The 23848-nt window shown below is 46.5% G+C and overlaps 2 protein-coding genes across 3 annotated transcripts in view; both read left to right on the forward strand.

Moving 5' to 3' along the window:
• ZIM2 (zinc finger imprinted 2) overlaps window positions 1-23848 on the forward strand; it is a 120698-nt gene that overhangs the window by 34647 nt on the left and 62203 nt on the right. The window lies entirely within an intron of this gene.
• Window positions 2365-23848, forward strand: part of LOC132510018 (uncharacterized) — a 45629-nt gene continuing 24145 nt past the window's right edge. Inside the window, exons 1-4 of one of the 2 annotated variants that reach the window (XR_009537214.1) lie at window positions 2396-2453; window positions 7286-7375; window positions 8009-8100; window positions 20961-21023. The gene's annotated coding sequence lies outside the window, so the exon portion shown is untranslated. Of the gene's footprint in view, window positions 2454-7285; window positions 7376-8008; window positions 8101-20960; window positions 21024-23848 lie in introns of those variants that run through there. The other variant, XM_060131678.1, reaches the window with a different exon arrangement.

Here is a 23848-nt window from a genome sequence, read left to right on the forward strand (position 1 = left end):
TGAAGCCTAGACTTGGAACTAGTATACTGTCACTTTCATCTCATTCTGTTGGCCAAAGCAAGTCCCTTGGGGTGGGGAATATACTCCACCTTTAGGAAAGGAGTTAAAGCCACATGACAGAGAGGAGTGAAGAATCAGAGACATTAATGGAACCTCAATACCTTGCTGTTAACCAAGGAATTCTCTTCCCATGATTTATATCCCACACACCTGTATAATCCCTAAAAAACATCCTAGGTATATCCTAAGGAAAACTAAGCCATGGTCTTCGATGAGAGAAGCCACCATCTGACTTTGGAAAGCTGTTTTGCCAAATGTGACATATGCCCCAAACCTACTGTCTGTAGTTGGAAGACAAAAGTCCAGGAACAAAGAATTGAAAACAGAGGTGTACTTCCTTCCATTGCATCTCATTACCCAATCTCCAAATTCTTGTTTCAGGGAGCCTATTGATTTAGAACTCTTACTGCCCAAGGGAACTTCTACAGATGGAGACACAACAGTTCCATATAACTGGAGCTAGACTGTCCCCTCGCCTTCTGGGGTTCCCTCTCTGACCACTAGACAAATAGGCAAAAAGAAGGTTATGATGATAACTGAGGTTGGCCCTAATTAACAAGTAGAAATATGGTCGGTCACTGCTTATTTTGATTATCTCTTGTCATGTAACAATTCCAAAACTTAGTGACTTAAAATAACAACCAACAATCATACATTTGCTCACAGTTCTGCAGACTGGATTGGACCCAGCTAGGATCTTCTGCTGTCTTGTCTACAGTCACTCATGTGTTATAGTCATATATCTGGAGACTCAACTAGGGCTCCCTGAAGGGTTGGCTTCTCTCTTGCCTCAAGGTGAGAATTGCTGGCTGGTGAAGATCTCTCTAAGTCAAATCCAGCCCATAAAGACTGGAAGAGGTAGCTACTTGTTCAAATGTACAGAACAAACCTACAAGGAACATGAATAATCAAGAAAACACAGCACAATCAAAGTAAGAAAACAAATCTCCAGTAACCAACATGGTAGAAATGGAAATCTGTGAACTGTCTTACAAAGAATTAAAAATAATCATCTTTAAAAAGCTCAGTGAGTTACCAGAGAACGTGGGTAGACAACCAAATGAAACCAGGGAAATTATACATGAACAAAATTAGAATATCAACAAAGAGAAACAAACAAGCAAAAGAACCAAGTAGAAACACTGGAGCTAGAGAATACAATAACTGAACTGAAAAATTAATTAGTGGGGTTCAGAAGCAGAATTAATCAAGGAGAAGAAAGAATTAGCATACTTAGGGGCAAGTGATTCAAAATTTTCAGTAAACAAAGCTACAGTAATCAAAACAGCATAGTACTGGCACAGAAACAGACACAGAGATCAATGGAACAGGACAGAGAATCCAGAAATAAACCCACACACTATGGTCAATTAAACCATGACAAACGAGGCAAGAATATAAAATGGAGCATCAATAAATGCTGCTGGGAAAACGGGACAGCTACATGTAAAAGAATGAAATTAGAGCATTCTCTAACACAATATACAAAAATCAACTCAAAGTGGATTAAAGACCTAAATGTAAAACTGGAAACCATAAAACTCCTGGAAGAAAACATAAGAAGAACACTCTTTCGAGCCCTGGTCTGGGAAGAGCCCACATGCCGCGGAGCAACTAGGCCCATGAGCCACAACTACTGAGCCTGCGCATCTGGAGCCTGTGCTCCGCAACAAGAGAGGCCACAACAGTGAGAGGCCCGCGTACCACAAAAATAAATAAATAAACAAATAAAAATTAAAAAACTAGTCCCAATACCACTATTACACTTAAAATAATTTCTTAATATCTCCAAATACCCCGTGTTCAAATTTCTCCATCAGAAACGGCAATCTATTTTAAAAGTGCTATTTTAAATCTATTTTTTAAATTACTCATATAAAATGAGCATAAACTTGTGATCTTGTTGAACGCAGTTTTTTTTTTTGTTTTTTGCCTTTCATTGGATGCACGTAGCTCTTGGCTGCACAAGGCTGCAGAGGGGTGCTGGAAGTTTTGAGGCAGGGTCTCTAGGGACCTCTATGCTATTTAATACTTTGCCTCCTGGTAAGGGGATGAGGTGCAGAGCGTGAAGGCCCCCTCCCCCCCACGCTCCCTCCATCTGCAGGAACCCAGGGCTGGGGTGAAAGGAGTGAGGCGTGCCACTTCTTGCTCCCACCTCCGCCACTCTGGCGTCCCTGGACCGCCCCCTTCGGTCTCGGGACTACATTTCCCAGAGGTCCTCGAGCCCCACCCGGGCTCGAGCTCCTTAGCAGACACGGAGCGACTAGCGCGGCGAGGCGCGGTGCCTTCTGGGACAGGTAGTTAGGTGGGCGGCTCTCGGAGCGCTTTGGTCCAGGTTTGAGTTCCGCCCACCCGCATTCGGCTCGGAGGGAAGGCAGACAGTACGACGAGCGGTGAGTTTTCGGCAGGGAGGATGGGAGGTGGGTTGGGAGAGGAACAGTGTGTGTGTGTGTGTGTGTGTGTGTGTGTGTGTGTGTGTGTGTGTGTGTGTGTGTGTGTGTGTGTGTGTGTGTGTGTTGGGGGGAGGGCTCTGTATCGGCCAGTGGAGGAAGCGGGGATGGCTCGGCTGCGCGCTAATGGGGGTGACAGCGGGCGGGTCCTCGGCCACCCCTTCCTGACCTGTTGTGTCTCTGAGGGTGAAGGGTCTGGGCATGGGTGTGAGTGAGTGACTGGCTTGCCAGCAGGTGACTGTGTCAAGGTGGGGGGTGTGGCTCTGCGGGGGTCCGGGGAGTATGTGGCCTTGTCTGTCCGTCCCAGGGCGGGAGATTTTAATGGGATTCCACACTGCACGAATTCTGACTTTGTGAGGCGTCTGTGTGAGTCTGCGTCTGACTCTGCGGAGTTGTGCCCAAGGGTGTGCATTTTTGTCTGACAGGTGGAGTCAATGGGTACTTAGGTGTGTGTGTCTCTGTGTGGGTGTGTGACTGCAGCGGAGTCTGATTGTGTGTCTGAATTTGGGGAGCTCATGTCTTCACTATGTGAGGGGCATGCTAATCTGATGGCGGTGGCAGACGGTTATTAAGGGGCCTCCAGGACCCTGGAGGGGTCAGTTGGGAGTTAAGGGAGCCACTTACGAACTTGGCCGGCTGGGGGCATGGTTGAATGATTTGGAGGGAATACCTGAAGCAGTTTAGGGGGCGTTGGAGCTGCGGAAAGAGGGTTCTCGGAGGACGCATATGAAGTTTTGGGAATGAGAAGGGCTTTTGGAAAACGGCTTTTGAGCCAACAGTGGTTATGCACATAAGTGTCCGGCTGTCCGGGGGGCTGGGAGCATGAATGGTCCGCACATGTGAAAGGAGGCAGCTTCTGGGCAACGGGACCTGGGTCTGTCCTGGGTGTCAGCCAGAGGGAATCATGTGTCTGGAGGGTGATTTTGAGTTTTGAGATGTGGCTGCAGGTGTGTTTGTGTCTTTATGCCCCAGTGTCCAACGTGTTTATCTGAAAACTGTGTGTGTGTATATGTCTGTGTGGGTGTGTCTGCGTGGGTTACCTGTGATTTGAAGTTGTGTGAATCTGAATCTGCACATTTGTAAGTGGGGAGCAAGTGGGTTTTATTGTTTTTAAAAGGCTTGCAAGGCTGAGGGGGTGACTCCGATTTTCCAGGTGTGTGTGTGTCTGTGTCTGTGTGTCTGCATGCCTGTATTTCTGTGGATGGATTTCTGCATATTTGTCTGTCTGATCTGCTAGGAGGTCTCAATTTTTTCAAGCCTACAAGGCTGAAGGAGTGATTCTGAGGTTTAAAGTGAGCCATTGTGAGTAGGAGTTGGGGGGGTCCAAAGGGGAGTGACAGGGGGCATCTGAGGCGAGAGGCTACTGGGGGGTTGGGTCCCCAGGTGAGACTGAGGGGGGACCCTGGGGTGTCAGGCAGAGGTGGTCTGAGTATCCCATAGGGTGCCCTTTGAGCTTTAAGTGTGCAGACGTGTGTGTCCTGCGTGTGTGTGTGCCTGGTGTGCCCAGTATCTGAAGCTGTGTGTACATGCACATTTGTGTGTGTGTGTGTGTGCGTGCACGTGCCTGAGTGTTACTGAGCCTCAGGTTGTGTTACTGCCCATTTGTGTGTATTTGAGGGTCTACAAGTGGGTCTTAATTTGTACAAGTAGAACACCGAGGCCAAAGGGGTGTCTCTGAGTTTCTCAAAGTATCCCACTGTGAGTAGGAGTGTGAGTCCTGGGCAGGAGGCCACCTCGTGGGAGGGAGTCATTGTGCGCCTGATGACCCTGCAGGACCCACCCTGTCCCCCAACCACCCCCAAGGGGTCCCCAGGCCCCAGTGCCTCTGATGCGTGAGCCTCTGTGCCTTTCCTAGGAAGGCCTGGCCTGGGCAGTGGGGGAGGAGCGCTGGGGGAGCGGACGGATTCTGAGGCCCAGTAACAAGGATAGTGATGCTGGCAGGCTGGGGGCCTTCGTGGAGGAAGAGGCCCCCAACCCTCCCCCCTAAAAATACAACTGTAGCCAACACTCTGACGCCTGTGCTGGTGTCAGAGACTGTTTTAACCACCTGACTTGTGTTCGGGGGCGGGGGTTGGGGGTTTGTGCGTATCACTGAGCAACTCGGTTCCGTTCATTCACCCAAGTTTGTCTACCGCCTCCTTGGGCACCTCTGGAGCCAGTGCTGCTCAGGTGCCAAGGAGAAGCACTGAGCAAGCCCGCCCGCTCCTGCCCAGCGGCCCAGGCAGAACCTAGGTCGGGAGGTCAGTCCCGAGGCCACAGCTCTGAAGGGTCCCTGTCATCAGGGCGGGGACAGTTTGGGGCCAGGGCAGCGCGGGGTCGCGCTGCAGAGTCTCCTCGGGGATGTGCGGTTGCGTTCGCGGCAATGGGGCGCAGGAGCTGCTGCCTAGGAGCCCCTGAGACCCGATGGTGCCCGCGGTGGGGCCCGTTGAGGAACCCGCATCACCCCTGAGGGCGGTCGGGATGCTCAGATCCTTGTGAGCCGCGGGGTGACTCCAGGTCAGGGTTCCTCTGGCCACTGGGAGGAGGGAAGAGTGGAGGGGACAGAGGAGGCTGGGGTGTCAGTAGTAGGGGTGGTGGGGACTCCATCCAGGACAGGTGGAGGAGGAGCCTGGGTCCTGGTCCTGAGGTTTTAGGGGGTGGGACGGGCAGATGGGGGACTCTGTACTTGGATGGAGGAGGCCGGGGTATGGGGGGAGGGGATACTTTGGGAGAGGTCTTTTCGGGATCAGGGGGCCAGGTACGGAATTGGCCTAAAAGAATAACCAGAGGGCCATTCGGGGGGCGTGGAGCCCCTCCTGCAGGCTTTGGGGGGCGCCTGAGGAAGCTTATGGAGATTTACTTAAGAGAAGGACACTTGGCAAAGGGCTGTGCAGCCTCCAGTGATTCTGCGCGTGCACTTGCTTCGCTGCGGGTTAGGACTGGGGGCATGCCAGGGGCGCCCATCTTAGAGGGGCACCTCTGGGGGTTGGGCCATGGGTGAGACTGGGGATCAGCCCTTGGTGTCAGCCAGAGGGGAATTCTGTTGGAGAGGGTGACTTGTATTTTCAGGTTGTACATCTGCCGTTGTGTGTGTCCCAAGCGTGTGTGTGTGTGTGTGTGTGTGTGTCTGTGTGTGTGTGTGTGTGTATCTACTGGTGGGTCTCAATTTTTAAAAATAGGTCTGTGGGCTCCAAGGGTGTCTCAGAGGTTTTCAGAGAACATCATGGGGTGTTGGAGTGTGCGTGTGAGTCCCTGATGGGGGATCACCAAGTTCCTGGGGGATCATCGTGTGTCTGATGGTCCTGCCGGGCCAGCCCTAACTCCCCAGCCACACTTGAACTGGCAGCCAGGCCCTTGTGCCTCAGCTGCTCTGAAGCATGAAGCTCTGTGACCTGGGGATCTTCTTCCATAAGGTTCTGTCTTCCCTGGAAGACCTGGCCCAGAACCAGGCCCTGGACAGGTGGGGGAGGGGCACTGCAGGAGATCAGAGGTCAGAGGCCAGGTTGGAAGGTCGTGGCATCAGGGACAGTGATGCAGGGAAGGTGGGGGTGGGAGAGGAGGTGGAGGAAGAGGCCTCCTAACTGCCCTCCCCCCCACCAATAACAACAGAGTTGGATCCAACACATAAACTGCCTGACTGTGTGTCAGGCTGTGTTCTCAATACCTGACATGTGTTTAATCATATTCAACCCTCCTGTTTAATCATTCATTGTCCTTATGTTTATGGAGGGGACACCTGACAGCACAAGAGGTTAAATACCCGCTGAATCGGGGCTTGTTAGGTAAAATACAGGATGCATACTTAAATTTGAACTTCAGACAAACAAAGAATTACCTTCCAGTGTAACCATGTCCCAGATATTTCTTGCCTCTACTTAAACATAACTTGGCAAAATAAATAAAGGGTGATTTTTTTATGTAGACCCGTCCCGTGCAGTGTTTGGGAGCTACTTATACTAAAGTATGATTTGTGTATCTGAAATTCAAATCTCAGTTTGCTGTGTATTTCTTGTAATCTTGTTGTTAAATCTGGCGAGCTTGATCCTTGACGTCTCTCAGCTCGTGACTGGAAGGCTGGAACCCCCCAGTGCACCCTCCAGACACACTGGCCCAAGTCCTGCCCAGGGTAAAGCTGGGGTGGAGGCGGGGTCCCAGGACCCCACAGCTGAGCCTGCTGCTAGGCACCCTTGCTGCAGTGCTGGCCGCTCGCTCCCCAGGGGCTGTGGTGAGGGGTCTGTGGACCAGCCCCCTCGTCTTCACAGCAGTCCTGAGAGGCCATCCCTTGAGCATCCTGTACCAGAAGAGGCCCCCGAGGACAGGGAAGAGGGGTCCTGGTCTGAACCATTTGGTCAAGCTGCAGTGTAGCCTTAGGACACAGCTGAAACACAGCACTGGGAATGCTGGCCATGAGTGCACTTATTGAGTGCCTGCTGTATGTCAGACACCACAGGCCCTTCTGATATAAAGTTAACTGAGCTGCACCTTCAGGCCCCAGCACTTTGTGTCATAATTTTTCTATTCTTAAAGAGGCATAAACCCCACACCCATGATCCCTGCCCTTGCCCTTGGCAGGCACCACAGCAATTGCTCTCCCCACATCACACACTGGGCCTTGGAAGCCACTCTAGGAGGGAGGCATTGCCAACACTTCCCCTTGGATGTTGGGGACCTGGAGACTTGGGGAGGGGATGGAGCTGCCTGAGTCCATCCAACATCTGAGAGCGGTGCTGGGGTTCACACCCAGGCCATCTGGGTCCCCAGCCCAGGCACTGACTGCTCTGGTCTCCTGTCCATAGGGAGCACCTGTCGTGTCACGATGCTACCTCTCAGCACCATCGAGGGCCAGGAAACTGAGGAGGTGCAGACCAAGCCGCCGGAGAAAGGAGGTGAGACACACATGGGGTGGAAAACTGTGGGCAGGTGGCAGTAGGGAGGGTCTCCAGGGCACGGCTGATGGGGAAGTGTTGACCCTGAAGACTAATCCCAACCCCAAATAGCTCCCACTGGCTCCTGCTGGGGAGGGAGGGCCCTGAGGGGCACCCAGGATGGAACCTCCCTGACATCACCTGATGTCAGTGCGTCCTGTCTCTCCCCTATTCAGAGCCTACAGCAGTGTCTCCTGGGAGCTGAATGAATTGGAGCTTCTTTTTGTGGCCTGGACACCCCTGTTGTCTTACCCCCAGCCCCTTCACTCACTGACATTCCCCGTCTGTTCCCTGTGAGACTACAGGATGCAATTTAATGCATGTCTGCAGGCACTGCTGTGCAACGTCCCTAACCTTTCTGTGCCTCCGTTTCCTCATCTGTAAAATGAGATGATAATAGTAGTTATTTCAGGGAGTTATAATGAACAACCAGACAAGCTAATAATTGTAAAATGCTTAAAAACGTGCCTGCCACATCGCAAGTACTCCTCACATATTAGCTCTTGTCAAGGGTTCGTGATGAAGATTTTATTATTATTGTTTCTCAAGCCTCAGAGGGCAAGATGGCCTCATGCCTCTTTCCTCCTCCCTCAGCCCTGCCTTCTGAGGTTCCTGATGATCTGCTGAGCAATCCCTCCAAAACGGAGGGAACGATGTCAGCCAAACTCCTGCCGATCTGTCCCATGGTAAGCCTGTTTGCTTCCTCCCTTTCACCAGAAGCCCTTGGGTCTGAGCTCAGGCACATCTGCCACCCCCTCTGCCCAGCAGAGACCCTTGGGTGGCTCGGTGCCCCTTGTACCCTTGAGGATGTAGCCCCAGCTCTGGGGGATGGTTTTCTTGGAGATGCTGCCCTCTTTCCTGCCTTCTTTTCTTTCCTAATTCCTGCCTCTGCTCCAATGTCACCTCCTCCATGAAGCCTCCCTTGCTCACTTTGGCCTCATTTCTCTCTAACCCCTTGCTTTGCTCAGTTTCTTCAGCGTTATTATTGCTACCTGAGAGCACACCTGTATCTGTGTGTTCATCATCTGTGTTCCCTACTCGAGTGGTGCTTGGGGAGCAGCAACCTCCTCTGTTGTTCAATGGCATATCCCCCTGCCTAGAACAGATGTAACCAGTGTTAGGCATTGTATACACATGGGCTGATTAAGTGAGGGAATGAGTTACGTAAGGGTCCCTCCTGCGTAGGCAGCTGTGGCTTTGTCCACCTGGACACCATTCCTCCTTCTGCTACTAACACCCTTGATTTTTCTTGGGGGACCACCTGTCTCCATGCCCTTTGGATGGATCTGATCCCATCCTCAGACCAGCTCCAGGTATGCCCCTGACCAATCAGAGCCAGCAATGCCAAGGTTCCCTATGATTGGTTCCAGGCTGGGCACGTGGCTCAACCTTGGCCAATGAGGCGTCTGCTCTGTGTCTGGGATTCTTAACAGGTGGGAGGGGAGTTTGGAGCGGCCCTGTTGGGGAACCAGGGGTGCCACGGGGAGAGGTCAGGGGAGGCACAGGGTGAGGATGCTCGCAAGAACACGTTTCCTATTAGTGCCTGCAGCAGTCCCAGGGAGGACTCTCTAGAAATGTTATTAGAAAAGAATGTAAGAGTCACAGATTTTGCAAAGCAGTACAAAGATCATCCAAATGCACCAATTGTTAATATTTTGTATTTTCATGTACTCTCTAATATATATATTTATATATACATTCCTCAGTCTATCACCTTAGATATAGAATATACTCTTACATAAGTGTGGGACTGTTGCAACATTCAGGCTTTTATCCTTATGCACACTTTCATCTGATCTATGTCCATATTCCCGTTTTGTGAATTAGCTACATACTACCTTTTCTTTTTTGTTCTTTTCCCCACAGCACAAGGTCCATTCTGGTCCAGGTATTGTGCTTAGTAATGTATCTTTAGACCTCTTTAATCTGGAAATCTCCTCAACCTTTCTTGCCTATGACAACTTTGAAGACCAGAGTCACCCCACCCCATATTGTTTTATTTATTTATTTGTTTGTTTATTTATTTTTTAACCATTTCCCCATGAATGAGATTCAGGGTAGCTATGATCTCTGGAATACCACCTACGTGATGCCCTGTCCTTTTCTAGACATCACATCTAGGTGCACACGAGGTCTGTCTGCCATCATTGCTGATGTACTCGGAAGAAATACTTGTCCGATTTCTCTACTGAATACTTTCTGGTTTTGTTTTCTCCATGCAACTAGCTAATAAGAGGTCAGTTGGGACACATTTTTCATGAAGCAAAAATCTTAGAAGTGGACAGCATTCTGTTTGGCCCATTTTGGGTACTTTGCCCACCACTGAACCAATCATCAGCTGAGGGGATGCAGGACCCTAATTGCCCCAGCCTGGGTCCCATGACCATGGGAGTGTGTGGAGTAGAAGGTCCTTACCTTTCCCCAAACTCAGAGAACAGAAGTATGGATGAGGAAGTGATTCTCAACCAGAGGCAGTTTGCCCCCCTGCAGACATCTTCAGTGTCTGGAAACATCTGTAGCTGTCACAGCTGAAGGGGTGATGCCGCTGGTGTACAGCAGGTAGAGGCCAGGGATGCCCCTCAACTTCCTACAATGCACAGCGTGCAGCATCCCCTGCAAAGGATGGTCCCGCCCCACAATGTCCGTAGAGTGGATGTTGAGAAACCCACACTAAGGACATTTTGGGGAAGAACTGTTTTGCAAAGATGAGGGCACTGAGTAGAAGAAAACCCTCTCACTAGGCAGCAGGCATTGTTAAAGATGCTTTTCTTGGATCATCCTGTTCAATCCTCACGACTCCCCTTTGAGAAAGCACTTATTTATACTTCATTATACAGAAGTGTAAACTGAGGCAGGGGAAGGTCAGGTCGCTTGCCCCAGGGTCCCCAGCTGTTTGTAGCCAAGTTGGAATTCAGCCCCAGGTGGGCTGCCGCTGAGTGCACGTGCTCAGCCCTCACACTTGGGAGAGGGGATGCTACCCAGGGCACTAACGTTCTCCTCTTTCTTCTGTGTTCTCGTTCCTTTAAGCCAACTGTTTGCTTCGCCTATTACTTGGAAACGGATGACTCTGACTCTGATTCCCAGTTTCCTCCTGAACCTTCGAAACCTGGCTCGAACTGCACCTCCCCTTCCAAGCCTGGTGCAGAGTACGAGGAGATCCAGGCATGGGAATGTCCCCTGTGCTGCCTCAGCATCCTCTGCCTTTCCTAATACCCGAGGTCCCTCTGCTTCCCGCTCTAGATCCCGTGCTCCCAAAACATGCATGCTGGGCTACTGTGATGTAAAATTCCAAAATATAGCTGCTTAAATATGCCAAAATTGATTTGTCCTCCGTGTTGGTGGTCTGTGTGTAACCTCTCAGGGCGAAGGTGTAGACACTCTTTGGAGTTGGGCAGCCAGGGTCCTTTGACCTTGGTGCTCTGTGCCACATGTCTGGAGAGGGCTCACCCCCACGTCCCATCCACATTCTGGCTCAGGGGAAGGGGAGAAGGATGAGGGAAGGGGAAGACACACTTTAGTCCTTCAAAGGGCAACTCCTACAAGATGCCGGATCACTTTTCCTCAAACCTCATTGGCCAGAGCATAGTCACATGACCACATCTAGCTGCAAGAGATGCTGGGAAGTGCAGTCCTTAGCTGGGCAATCCTGTGCTCACCTAATTGCTTCTATTATTATAGCAAAGGAAAATGGCTATTGTGTCCCTACTGATTGGGTCTGTTAAGTTAATTTATCCTCAGCACCAGACTGTAATGAATACACGAGTGAGTAAGTGTATTCTTCAGTTCTGTATCTCTCTCCCCTTGACTAGGATCTCCTCCATTTTTACACAAATATTTAGAATAAGGAATATTTCGGGACTTCCCTGATTAAGACTCCAACTCCCAATATAGGTGCAACGGGTTTGATCCCTGGTCAGGGAACTAGGATCCCCCATGCGGCATGGCATGACCAAAAAAAAAAAAGAATGTTTCTTGAGCACTGACCATGTGGTAAGCCCTGAGCTCATTTCTTTACACTTTTTGATTCCCTTAGTCCTCACAACCACGTGACAGGTTCTGTTATCTCTCTTTCCAAGACAAGAGAACAGAGGCACAGAGAGTTCATGTCACTTGCTTCAGGTCACACAGATCATAAGTAGCCAAGCCGAGATTCACACCCAGGCAGGCTGGCTTCAGAGTCTCTGCCCTTAACCATCATGGTAATAACTTCACACATGTGGACACTGGGACTTTCCCAGATGGTCGCACAACTGTGAGTGGAAGAGCATCTTCCAACATTCATACCTTCCAAGATTCATAGCGTCCATTCACTTACCTCTTCAGATATTGCATAAATACTTGGAATATGCATGCAGCACTTACGTTTAGACACAGTAATGCCACTTAACTGCAACAACAACAAAATCCACAGAAATTGTCGACTGAAGTGAAAATGTACAATGTGAGAGCTGTGAGTTTCCATTTTGTTTGGGGTTTACTGAGGACTATAGCCCAGGAGACAGCCGCTCTGCTCCACAAGGTAGGTAGGAGGTCAGGTTCTGTGTGATTTTGGAGAACGTGTATGCGCAATGAAGCACACCGCTTGGTAGAAGGGTACCGTTAGTCACAAGGAACACATATGTCACTTATGATTTTAGCCCTTTTCTAAGTATGAGAAGATACAAGAATAGAGGTTTTTAAAATTTTCTCCTGAAAACATCTAACTCTCTGAAAGCCTTTCTGCCGGTTTTCCCAGAGCATAGAGTACCTCAGCCTGATCTTCACGCTTAATTACTTTCCAGATGTATTGTTGGTATCAACTGAAGTGGTTAATGACTTCACTTTTGTAGAAATGGGTGGTGGGGAACCTTCTTTTGTTGGCAGTGCCTTCCTCTTGGTCATAAATTCAACCAAGGTTTGGGAGGCATTTTATAGCCAAGTTCTCCCTCAGCGCTAGTAAGGTTTGTTGCTAGCTCAGGCGCGTATTTAACCGCTAGCCCATTCAATGTGTTATTGCTGGACTATGCCCTGTTAATGGTAGCCATACATGTCTCTGGACCACCTATCTTACTAGTCCCTTATGATCCAGGAAATGGTTCCCTCTTGTTGCTTCTTCCCGTATCTAGAATTACACTATTACGATCACTGATCTCACGTGGAACTATATATTTGATCAGTTGTTTCAAGGCGCCTAGGCATCATTATATTTATTGGAGGCTCAGTCACACAATTCTATTTTATTTTTTTAAATATTTATTTATTTATTTTGGCTGCATCAGGTCTTAGCTGTGGCACCTGGGATCTTTGTTGCAGCATGCAGGCTTCTTAGTTGCGGCACGCATGCGGGATCTGGTTCCCCGACGAGGGATCAAACCCGGGCCCCCTGCATTGGGAACGTGGAGTCTTACCCACTGGACCACCAGGGAAGTCCCAGTCACATAATTCTTAATGCAAGAAATAACAATATTGTAAATAGGCAAAATACAAGCAATATAGCTAGTAGCGTCATAAGTAAATGTTTAAGACAAGAAATTCCAGTAGGTGCAGCCCAGTATATCCCAGGTCGTTTGTCCCTGTCTGTTACATACCAATCACTAACTTTAAGAGAAATGATATATTAGCATCGTTCATAAAGCACCCAGCCCAATTCCCTGTAGTCATTAAGCTGATTATCCTTAGTATGATTTAATTTTCCTCCACATAAGGGAAACCCTTAAATTTCAATGACCATACCCTGATATTTGCAATACAAATTCATCCTGTAACTGAGGGACAGTCCCTCCTAAAAAACAGAAAGTTATATTCTTTGACTGAAATTTTCCTCATTGCTCTGATTGAGCTTGAGTAACTTTTAAAGATGATTCATTTAAAAAATTTATTTTATTAAAGTATAGCTGATTTACAATGTTGTGTTAATTTCTGCTGTACAGCAAGTGATTCAGTTACACGTATATATACATACTTTTTCATATTCTTTTCCATTATGATTTATCAGAGGATGTATTTATTTATTTATTTATTGCTGTGTTGGGTCCTCGTTGCTGCACGTGGGCTTTCTTTACTTGTGGCGAGAGGGGGCTACTCTTCACTGCGGTGTGCGACCTTCTCATTGCAGTGACTTCTCTTGTTGTGGAGCACGGGCTCTAGGCGTGCAGGCTTCAGTAGTTGAGGCATGTGGGCTTAGTTGCTCCATGGCATGTGGGATCTTCCCCGACCAGGGCTCGAACCCATGTCCCCTGCACTGGCAGGCGGATTCTTAACCACTGCACCACCAGGGAAGCCCTATCAGAGGATATTGAATATAGTTCCCTGTGCTATACAGTAGGACCTTGTTGTTTATTCATCCTATATATAACTTGCATCTGCTAATCCAAAACTCCCAATCCATCCCTCCCCCAACCCCATACCTTTGGCAACCACAAGTCTGTTCTCTATGTCTGTGAGTCTGTTTCATAGATAAGTTCATTTGTGTCATATTTTAGACTCCACATATAAGTGATATCATATGGTATTTGTCTTTCTCTTTCTGGCTTACTTCACTTACTTTGATAATCTCTAGGTCCATCCATGTTGCTGCAAATGGCATTATTTCATTCGTTTTCATGGCTGAGTAGTATTCCATTGCATATAAGTACCACATCTTCTTTATCCACTCATCTGTTGATGGACATTTAGATTGTTTCCATGTCTTGGCTATTGTGAATAGTGCTGCTATGAACATTGGGGTGCATGTATCTTTTTGAATTATAGTTTTGTCCAGCTATATGTCCAGGAGTGGGATTGCAGGATCATATGGCAACTCTATTTTTAGTTTTTTGAGGAACCTCCGTACTGTTCTGTATAGTGGCTGCACCAATTTACATTCCCACCAACAGTAGGAGGGTTCCCTTTTCTCCACACCCTCTCCAGCATTTGTTATTTGTAGACTTTTTAATGATGGTTATTCTGACCAGTGAGAGGTGGTACCTTATTGTAGTTTTTATTTGCATTTCTTTACTAATTAGCGATGTTTAGCATCTTTTCATGTGCCTGTTGGCCATCTGTATGAAATATGATTCATTTTTATGGCTATGGTCAGAGCAAGTAGTTTGATTGGCTAAGTGAGGGGGTCCCATCTTGTAATATGAGTAGTGGCCCAAATAAAGCAAAGACAGTACAAAAAAGAAAATTACAGACCAATGAATAAAGGTGTAAAAATCCTCAACAAAATATTAGCAAATTGAATATGATAATATATAAAAAGTATCATACACCAGGATCAAGTGGGTTTTATTCCAGGGATTCAAGCATAGTTCACTATCTGCAAATCAATCATTGTGATACACCACATTAACAAAAGGAAGTCTAAAAGTCACATGATCATCTAACAGACACCAAAAAAGCATTTGGCAAAGTTCAACCTCCGTTCATGATGAAAACTCTGATGAAAGTGGGTATAGAGGGAACATACCTCAACTGAAAAAAGGACATTTATGACAAACCCACAGGGAACATCGTACCAGATGGTGAAAGCTGAAAGCATTTCCTGTATAATCAGGAAGAAGACAAGGATGCCCACCCTCACCACTGCTATTTTACATAGTATTGGAAGTCCTAACCACAGCAGTCAGACAAGAGAAGGAAATAAAAGGCATCCAAATTAGAAGGGAAGAAGTAAAGCTGTCACCATTTGCAGATGATGTGATACTATATACAGAAAACACTAAAGTCTCCACCAAAGCTATTAGAATTACAACAAGGTCCTACTCTATAGCACAGGGAACTATATTCAATATGTACAGCAAAAATTAACACAACATTGTAAATCAACTATACTTCCATAAAAAATAAATTAAAAAAGCTATTAGAACTAATAAATGAATTCAGTGAAGTTGAAGCTTACAAGATTAATATACAAAAATCTGTTGATTTTTATACAATAGTAATGAACTATCACAAAGAGAAACAAGAAAGTAATCCTGTTTAAAATGGCATTAAAAAGAGTAGAATACCTTGGAATAAAGTTAACCAAGGAACTTAAAAACCTATACTCTGAAAACTATAAAACATCGATAAAGGAATTGAAGATGATAAAAAGAAATGGAAAGGTACCCCATGTTCATCATTGGAAGTATTAATATTGTTAAATGTCCATACTAAACAAAGCAAACTAGAGATTTAATGCAATCCCTATCAAAATACCAAGGACGTTTTTTCACAGAACTAAAACAAATACTAAAATTCATATGGAACCACAAAAGATCTTAATTGCCAAAGCAATCTTAAGGGAAAAGAATAGAGCTGGAGTAATAATGCTCACTGACATTGGACTATACTACAAAGCTACAGTAATCAAAACAGCATAATACTGGCACAAAAACATACACATAGATCAATGGAACAGAATAAAGAGCCCACAAATAAACCCGCACACATATGGTCAATTAATCTATGACCATAAAAGGGCAAGAATATGCAATGGGGAACAGAAAGTCTCTTCAATAAGTGGTGGTGGGAAATTTACACACTACATATGAAAGAGTAAAATTAGAACATTTTCCCACACCATATACAAAAATAAACTCAAAATGGATTAAGGACCCAAGTGTAAGACCCAAAACCATAAACTTCTGAAAGAGGACAAGGCAGAACACTCTTTGACATAAATCAGAGCAATTTTTTTTTTTTGGATCAGTCTCCCAAAGCAGAAGAAATAAAAGCAAAAATAAACAAATGGGACCATATTAAACTTAAAAGCTTTCGCACAGCAAAGGAAACCATCAACAAAATAAGGACACAACCTACTGAATGGGAGAAAATATTTGCGAATGATGTGATGGACAAGGACTTAATTTCTAAAATATACAAAGAGCTCATACAACTCAATATCAAAAACAAACAAACAACCCAATCAAAAAAAGGGCAAAAGACCTAAATAGAGATTTCCCCAAAGAAGACATACGGATGGCCAACAGGCACACGGAAAGATGCTCAGTATCGCTAATTATTAGAGAAATGTAAATCAAAACTACAATGAAGTATCACCTCATACCGGTCAGAATGACCATCATCAAAAACTCTATAAATAATAAATGTTTATTATTATAAATAATAATAAGTGTGGAGAAAAGGGAACCCTCCTGTGCTCTTAGTCGGAATGTAAATTGGTGCAGCCACTGTGGAAAACAGTATGGAGGTTCCTTAAAAAACTGAAAATAGAGCTACCATATGATCCTGCAATCCCACTCATGGGTATATATATATATATATATATATATATATATATATATATATATACACACACACACATATATATATTAAAAAAAAGAAAACACTAACTTGAAAATATACATGTACCCCAGTGTTCATTGCAGCATTATTTACAATTGCCAAGATATGGAAGTGACCTAAGTGTCCAACCCCACATGAATGGATAAAGATGTTATACACATATAACATCTCACACACACACACACACACACACACACACACACATATATACACACACACACACACACAAAATGGAATACTACTCAGTCATAAAAAAGAATGAAATTCTGCCATTTGCAACAACGTGGATAGACCTGGAAGATATTAGCCTTAGTGAAATAAGTCAGACAGAGAAAGACAAATACTCCATACTATTACTTATATGTGGCACCTAAACAATAAAACAAACAAATGAACATAACAAAACAGGAACAGACTCACAGATGTAGAAAATAAACTAGGGTTTACCACTGGGGAGGGGAGGAGGGGCAAGATAAGGGTAGGGGGTTAAGAGATACAAATTACTATGTATAAAATAAATAAGCAACAAGGATGTATTATACAGCACAGGGAAATATAGCCATTACTTTGTAATAACTTTAAATGGAGAATAATCTATAAAAATATCGAATCACTATGTTATTCATCCAAAACTAATATATTATATATCAACTATAGTTCAATAAGAAAAATAAATAATGGCCCCAACAGAAGTATAACTTCTTTCTTCTAGAATAAATTTCTTAAGGGCTATCCAATTAGAGTCTTGCACGGGAGAAATCCACCAAGATAACCCAGTAGTAGATGCAGTGGATGTGGGTAACTGACCATAAACCCAACGACTGGAATAATCTTTAAACTCTGCATAGGATTGTGCTAATGATAGCAAAACATTTCATTCACATGCAAAAGTCCTCACAATCAAAAAACAGTATAAATAATCATACGAGTCAGGTCTGGCATCTTGGGATAGCCGTCTACTTCTGATGCCATCTTCTTTTTGTCCTGGTCTGAATATAATTTCTCCTGTGTTTGAGCATCGTTGTGAGATGAGGTTGAGGTCAGCAGTCCTCTGCATAGACCAGTCATATTCCACCTGCAGTATCTACAGATTTGGATGGTTTCCTCTCTTCTCAAGGACTCCAACGTGTCTTGAGATTCCTCCACCTACTAGGAAGTATCCTTCCTTATTTACCTGGTAGTGTTGCTGGGAACTCTGAAGCAAGGTGCCAGGTTATTTTTCCAAGGGGCTTTATGGCTCCATAAAGTTCACCTTGGTTCTTTAAAGCTGTCTAGTCATATCTGATTCTGTGCATATTCTTAAATATGACATGCCAGTCAAAGCAATGGTAATAAAACAAGTGTTTCCATTTATGTCCTGTTACAAGGAGAATAGATTCTTATTGAACTTATGCAAATAACTATGTTGTCATAAAACTAAGAATACTAAGAGTTTCCAAATGCTGGAAGGATCAGGTAGAGAGAAAATATAAATGTTTCTGCTTACAAAGGTGTAATTTACCAAATTGCTGTCATAATTAGTTGAAAGTGAAATGCTTCTTTATGTCTAGAAAACAAAAATTAGAAGCCAGTGATATTTCAGACAAAAAGCCATAAAAATTAAAAACATATTCATCCCTTCACTGAGTCCTATGGAACTAATCCTTGTTGATCTTACTCTTGTGTTAACAATTTATGAAGTCATCAGGTTTTCCATTTGAATTCTTTAATTTCTTACCCAGTTCAGTGGTATGATTCGAAAGTTATCAGAAATCTGTATCTGTCAAAAAGACATTTCAATGTAAACAAATTAAACATAAAGTTCAAAACAGTTTCTCAGCCCCGCCAGGCACATGTCAGTGGCCAGATGTGGCCAGAGGCTACCGTACTGGACACTGCAGATACAGAGCATTTCCATGGGCACAGAAGGGTCTGTCTCAGGACTGCTTTAGATCTCTTACATTATCAGAATTATTACACACCATTGCCCCCAGAAAGTGAGGATGTGGGCTTGGTGCTGTGAGACACTGAAGAAGCACAGCCAGACAGAACATCTTATCAATGGCTCTTGGAGACTCCTGGCTCCATGGACGGTCCTCTGGGCAGTTTGAGTCTCAGGGTGGCCAGTGCCCTGCCCGCAGGACAACCCCTCTGCCTGGGGCAGATTAACCAGTCGGTTGCTGATAATGTTGGCTAAATGCTAACATTTCCTGGGCACTTTCCACCTGTCAGGTATGGTGCTGAGCACTTTACATAGATGATCTCATTTACCCTCCACCAGAGTCCTAGGAAATAGGAACTAATATGATCCCCAATTTGTAGGAGAGAAGAACAAGCTCATGAGAGCTTTTTAAAAAAGATCATTATTTCAGGTTTTGAACATAAATCAAGGCTCTATGGCTATTTTTTATATTACACTTTTTCAACTTCACGGGATTCAAATTTTCACAAACTATATCTTTAAAAAATAAAGTATAGCTGTTTTCATTTCTGCCCAAACTGCCCCTTTTCCAGGAGCGGCTTGGCTTCACCTACTGCAGGAGCCGGCACAGAAAATTCTCTTGGTCAAGGGTGGGCAGACTCTGGCCATCCAGCCACAGCCTGTTGTGTAAATAAGGGCTGTTGTCACAAGTACACCCATTCCTTACCTAACGTCTGGGCTGCTTTCATGCAAAGTCTTTTAGCTGCGACAGAGACTTATTGGTTCAGAAAGGCTAAAATATTTGCTATGAGACCTTTGACAGAAAAAGATAACTGACTGCTGCTTCTGAATACATAAATAAGATGTATTTACATAAATAAGATTGAGCCAAAGGGTGTGCTAGGGACTGGATGTGGAAGACCAAGGAGTGGTGGGCGTCCTTTTTTTTTTCCTTTTGGCCACACTGTGCAGCATGCAGGGTTGAATCCATGCCCCCTGCATTGGGAGCACAGAGGCTTAACCACTGGACCACCAGGGAAGTCCCTGTGGGGGGCGTCTTGAATGACTTCATGAATTCTGGCTTGAGCCACTGGAGGTGCCGGGTTCCAAGTTGAGGATGACTTGGGAGGGACAGAAGTAGGATGATAAGGGTTCATTTAATTTTGGACGTGTTAAGTTGAATTATAGCCAAATAAGCCTTAGCAAGCGCAGGGAGTGTGCATTAAATCTACAAATATTTAATTGACCTTCGTGTCTGTCTGGTTTTTCAAATTACCTTAATATTCACCCATTCCCTCTTGTCCAGGAATCTGGCACTGCCCAGTGAGTTCTGATCTGCAGGTCAAGCTTGAAACTTGATAGTCAATTAAGTCATTCATTCATTTATTCCAAAATCTTTTACTGACACCATAAATAAAGTCAAAATTTGAATAAGAAATGGATCAAAAGTACATTCAGTACACATTACAGAGGAAAGATCAATATCCTTAATATATAAAGAACACTTACAAATAGATAAGAAAAAGACCAATGACCCAATCAAAAATTGGTGAGATATATGAAAAGGTAATTCATAGTAAAGAAATGAAACTGCTTCTAACCATGTTTTCACCCAGCAGTTGGTAAAGATTAAAAAATATGTTCAAAAAATAATAAAAAAATGTGTTCATATACTGACTTGGCCTCTCCAAATGCATTGTTAGTTGGGTTCTCATCTGGCCCTCTTTGCATAGAGCACTTTGGCAATAGCTGTCCCCAAATTTGAAATGCACATACGCGCTGATGCAATTCTTTCAGTTCTAAAACCTATCCTGAGAAGCTTCCAGTTGTGTGCAATGACACATTTTCAAGGAAGGTCATTCCAGTAGTGTTATTAGTAAGAAAAAACCAGAAGGCACCCAACTATCCAGTCTTAGGAGACTTGGTTAAACAAATCATGGTAAAGTCATTCAGGGGAATAGTCTACCACCATCAAAAAGAATGAGGCAGTTCTGTATGGACTGATATGGCAAGATTTCCAAAATATATTCGTTAGCTAAAAAAAGAAAACAAAAGCAAGAGTGTGTATAGTAGGATATCATTTATGTAAAAAAAGAAACAGGTGGCTAGTGGCAGATGAAATATATTTTTTATATACACACGTGCATATACATGTATAATTAAACCTATAAATTAACATATAATTAAGCATACAAATAAATGAATAAATATTTATCTCTGAAAGCATAGATAAGAAATCAGTTAATGCCAGTGGGGATTAGTCTAAGGAGGGAACACGGTGGGGAGAGCTGGAGGAGAAGGAGACATACTCTTTTCCATATGTTTTATCCTGTTGGAAGTTTTCACCACCCTTGCAGAAACCAAAGTTCCTCTACATCCACTTCCCCTTTCTTCCAGGACATTAGAACCCTGAATCTCAGCTGGGATATTGCTACCTGAACGAAGGACAGCATTTCTCACCTATTGTGCTGGTAGTCCGTTTGATTAAGGTCTGGCCAGTGAGGCATAGGGTAAGGACCATCCTTACCAGACAGCCCAGGTGGGGTGTGTTTCTGCACCTGTGTGCCCATCCGCAAGTGAGTCTCAATTGTTACCAGCAGACCTGGGAGGCTGAGGCGTTATCTCGGGGGTTTTGAAGGTATGCCATTGTGAGTAGCAGTGAGTGTGTGGGCGTCTGGGAGAGGGGTCACCGCTTGCCTGGGGGTCACTGTGCTTCTGATGATACTGCAGGACCAGCCCCCAGCCCCCAGTAACCGCTTCCCCCGACCCAAGCATCCAGGCCCTTGTGTCTCTGCTGCTCAGAAGCATAACTTGAGGCTCTTCCCTGTCAACCCGCACCTCCCTTCTCCTGGAAGACCTGGTCCAGGACAGAAGGCTAGACTTGTTGGGCAGGGGCGCTGGGGGGAGGACGGCTATCTGGGGCCCAATTGGAAAGCCCAGCAACAGAGACAGTGATGGAGGGAAGCTGGGGTCAGAGAGGAGGTGCAGGACCAGGATTTCCAGTCCTCAAGCCCTGACAACATTATACTTTGTTTCAGGCGCTGTTTCAGTCACTGGACCTGAGTATCTATGTGGACAGGAAAGGGGCGGTGGTCGTGAGCGGCTCCTTTCGCGCTTTTGTCTTGCGCGTCCCCGGGCACGTTTTCTGGACCCCCTGCAGGATGCCAGGGACCAGCACTGAGCTAGCCCGCCCCGCCCCTGCCCCCCGGGAAGCCCGCGCCAAGTCACAACCCGGGAGGGGAGGGCAGTCCCGCCGCTGCCGCTCTGAAGGGTCTGCGCCATCTGTGCGAGTGCGCAGTAGGGGGCGGGGGGCGGCGGGGTGGCGCTGTGGGGTCTCCGCGGGGAGGGCTGGGGCGCCCAGCCAAGATGCGCGGGTGCGTTCTTGGCAATAGGGCGCAGGAGCTGCTGACTAGGAGCCCCTGAGACCAGATGGTGTGCGCGCTGTGGAGCCCCTTGAGGAACCCGCGTCTCCCCTGAGGGCGGCCAGAGTCCTCAGACCCTTCTCAGCCTCGGGGCGACTCCTGGTCCGAGGATTTCTCGGGCCACTGAGAGGACAGAAAACTGGAGGGGACCGAGGAGGACTGGGCTGTCCGGGTTAGGGGATGGCTGGGACTCCTTCCAGGTCAGGTGGAAGAGGAACAGGGTTCCGGTCCCGAGATTTTAGGAGGTAGGAGGGTCAGATCTGGGGACTTCGTAGTTTGATGGAGGAGGCGGGAGGTATGGGAGTGGGACACTGGATAGATCAGTTGGGGGTCGGGGGCTAGTTACCGAATTGACTGAATAGAACGTAGGAAAATGACTTGGGTGGGGGGGAGTCCAGAGGGCATTTGGGGAGTGGGGAGGGTCGGGAAGCCCCTCCGGAAGCTTTTGGGGGAGCCAGAGGAAGCTTGTGAGAAGGGCGCTTGGAAAAGGGTTTTCGAGCCTCCAGCGATTTTGCGCGCCCGTGCCTGCCTGAGGGTGGTGGCTGGGAGCTTGCCGGGGGCGTGCATCTTGGAGGGGCAGCCTCTGGGGTATGGGCCCTGGGTGAGACCTAGGGTCGGTCCTGGGTGTCAGCCAGAGGGGATCATGTGTCTGGAGGGTGATTTTCAGCTTTGAGATGTGTCTGCAGATGTGTTTGTGTCTTTATGCCCTGCTTTCCAAAGTATTTGAAAATATGTGTTTCTACAAGTGTGTGTGTGTGTGTGTGTGTGTGTGTGTGTGTGTGTGTGTGTGTGTCTGTGCGTCTATGTCTGCCTGGGGTGTCTGCTGTTTTGAGCTCTGTAAATCTGAATCTGTACGTTTGTGTGTGTGGATCTGTGAGTGGGTGGCATTGTTTCTAAAAGGCCTGCAAGCTGAGGGGGTGTCTCTGATTTTCTAGGAATGTCTGTGTCTGCAGTGTGTGTGTGTGTGTCTGTGTGTGTGCACGACTGGGTGTTGCTGAGCTTTTGGATGGATTTCCGCATATTTGTCTGTCTGATCTGCTAGTAGTTCTCAATGTTTTCAAGCCTACAAGGCTGAAGGAGTGATTCTGAGGTTTAAAGTGAGCCACTGTGAGTAGGAGCTGGGGGGCGTCCAAAGCAGAGTGATAGGGGGCATCGGAGGCGAGAGGCTACTGGGGGGTTGGGTCCCCAGGTGAGACTGAGGGTGGACTCTGGGGTGTCAGGCAGAGGTGGTCTGAGTATCCCATAGGGTGCCCTTTGAGCTTTAAGTGTGCAGATGTGTGTGTCCTGCGTGTGTGTGTGCCTGGTGTGCCCAGTGTTTGAAGCTGTGTGTATATGCACATTTGTGTGTGTGTGTGTGTGTGCGTGCACGTGCCTGAGTGTTACTGAGCCTCAGGTTGTGTTACTGCCCATTTGTGTGTATTTGAGGGTCTACAAGTGGGTCTTAATTTGTACAAGTAGAACACCGAGGCCAAAGGGGTGTCTCTGAGTTTCTCAAAGTATCCCACTGTGAGTAGGAGTGTGAGTCCTGGGCAGGAGGCCACCTCGTGGGAGGGAGTCATTGTGCGCCTGATGACCCTGCAGGACCCACCCTGTCCCCCAACCACCCCCAAGGGGTCCCCAGGCCCCAGTGCCTCTGATGCGTGAGCCTCTGTGCCTTTCCTAGGAAGGCCTGGCCTGGGCAGTGGGGGAGGAGCGCTGGGGGAGCGGACGGATTCTGAGGCCCAGTAGGAACCCCTCAGTAACAAGGATAGTGATGCTGGCAGGCTGGGGGCCTTCGTGGAGGAAGAGGCCCCCAACCCTCCCCCCTAAAAATACAACTGTAGCCAACACTCTGACGCCTGTGCTGGTGTCAGAGACTGTTTT

Source organism: Lagenorhynchus albirostris, chromosome 19 (assembly GCF_949774975.1).
Source record: "Lagenorhynchus albirostris chromosome 19, mLagAlb1.1, whole genome shotgun sequence".
In the NCBI taxonomy this organism is placed as follows: domain Eukaryota; kingdom Metazoa; phylum Chordata; class Mammalia; order Artiodactyla; family Delphinidae; genus Lagenorhynchus; species Lagenorhynchus albirostris.